Here is a 1883-nt window from a genome sequence, read left to right as displayed (position 1 = left end):
AGACAGACAGACAGACAGACAGACAGACAGACAGACAGACATATAGATAGTTAGATGATAGATAGATAGATGATAGATAGACAGACAGACAGATAGATGATAGATAGACAGACAGACAGACAGACAGACAGACAGACAGACAGACAGACAGATAGATAGATAGATAGATAGATAGACAGATATATATAGATAGCTAGGTGATAGATAGATAGATAGATAGATAGATAGATAGATAGATAGATAGATAGATAGATAGATAGATAGATAGATAGATAGATAGATAGATAGACAGACAGACAGATAGATGATAGCTAGATAGCTAGATGATAGACAGACAGATGATAGATAGATAGATAGATAGATAGATAGATAGATAGATAGATAGATAGATAGATAGATAGATAGATAGATAGATAGATAGATAGATAGCCAATCTCAATCAAGGGTAATTCTGGTCTGACAAAACTTTCCTGTGTGTCGCACACTGACCTCTGCAGGCGTCCCAGGTGACGGCTACATCAACCGCCTGATAGCATTGCTGTCGATAATAAACGGCTTCTTCGGGACACTTGGCTCGGCCCTGGATGCTTGGTAATGCTGAAGGAGACATAGAACCCTCTTGAGAACATCTGCTTCCAGCCCCTCCAACTTTAGACCAAATGGGACCGAGTTCCAGTCCATCACCACCTCTACCACCCTTCAGGACAGTCAGAAAGAAATTTCCCAGCTGCCAAAGCCAGACACATCTCCCCAGGAGACCCTCCTCTGGTGCCCAGGCTAAAGAGGAAGGGGCCTTGAAGCTTTGCCCCCAAATGGCTCTGGCTGGGCCTCCTTCAGGGGACACTGAGGTAGCAACCCAGCTCTGCAGAAGAGGGCAGGTAGACGGGGCTCCAGCTTCCAGCTTCTCCCAACGGTCCCCCAACTGCTGATATTTGGCCCCGCAGGTGTCCACTCTGCTGGCTCAATGGTGGGACTGGTCAAGCACATCTTCTAGCAGGTGACACTTACCTTCCACCCAGGAGGCCACAGTCAAGCAGGCCAAGAGGCAGAATCCCCAGAAGGTGTGGCGTCCCATCTCTTATTAAAACAGACAAACAAAAGCACAATGAGTGAGATCTCCCTGGTCCCACCAGAACAAGTCCAAAGAAAGATGGAAGAGATAGATGGAGCACAGTCGCCCCTTCAGTTGGGGATGGATGTGGAGAACCAAGTATGGGTAGAAGAAGGTCTGAGTTGCCCGTCAGCCCCCTCTCCCCACCACAATGGTGGACAGAGAAAAGATCAAAGTTTCATGGTTGTGGATGATCCTAAAATGGTTGTGAATGACCTCCTAATGTTGGGATTTAATGACTCTAGCAACACTGTTCCTTCCTTCTTTCCTTCCTCTCCTGTTCTGTTGTCTTCTCCTTCCTTCCTCTCTCCTTCTCCTCCCTCCTTCCCTCCCTTTCCTTCCTTCCTTCCTTCCTTCCTTCCTCTCTCCTTTGTTCTGTCTTCTCCTTCTCCTTCCTTCCTCTCTCCTTCTCCTCCCTCCCTCCCTCCCTCCCTTTCCTTCCTTTCTTCCTTCCTCTCCTTTGTTTTGTCTTCTCCTTCTCCTTCCTTCCTCTCTCCTTCTCCCTCCCTCCCTCCCTTTCCTTCCTTCCTCCCTCCTTCCTTCCTTCCTTCTTTCCTTCCTTCCTTCCTCTCTCCTTTGTTCTGTCTTCTCCTTCTTCCTTCCTCTCTCCTTCTCCTCCCTCCCTCCCTCCTTTCCTCCTTTCCTTCCTTCCTCGCTGCTTTTTGTCTTCTTCTCTTCTTCTCCTTCCTTCCTCTCTCCTTCTCCTCCCTTCCTTCCTTCCTCCCTTTCCTTCCTTTCTTCCTTCCTCTCCTTTGTTTTGTCTTCTCCTTCT

General features: G+C 47.7%; 1 long non-coding RNA gene across 1 annotated transcript in view; it reads right to left on the bottom strand.

Moving 5' to 3' along the window:
* Positions 1-486: 486 nt before the first annotated feature.
* Positions 487-1883, bottom strand: part of LOC107297489 — a 5937-nt gene continuing 4540 nt past the window's right edge. Inside the window, exons 2-3 of the long non-coding RNA XR_001549127.1 lie at positions 1009-1077; positions 487-597 (exon numbers count right to left, since the gene is read on the bottom strand). This is a non-coding gene — a long non-coding RNA (uncharacterized LOC107297489). The remainder of the gene's footprint in view (positions 598-1008; positions 1078-1883) is intronic.

This window comes from Protobothrops mucrosquamatus, unplaced genomic scaffold (genome assembly GCF_001527695.2).
Source record: "Protobothrops mucrosquamatus isolate PMUCROS unplaced genomic scaffold, P.Mucros_1.0 scaffold3336, whole genome shotgun sequence".
In the NCBI taxonomy this organism is placed as follows: Eukaryota; Metazoa; Chordata; class Lepidosauria; order Squamata; family Viperidae; genus Protobothrops; species Protobothrops mucrosquamatus.
The sequence above is the reverse complement of the archived record's forward strand: the minus strand, read 5'-3'. Positions and strand labels throughout refer to the sequence as shown.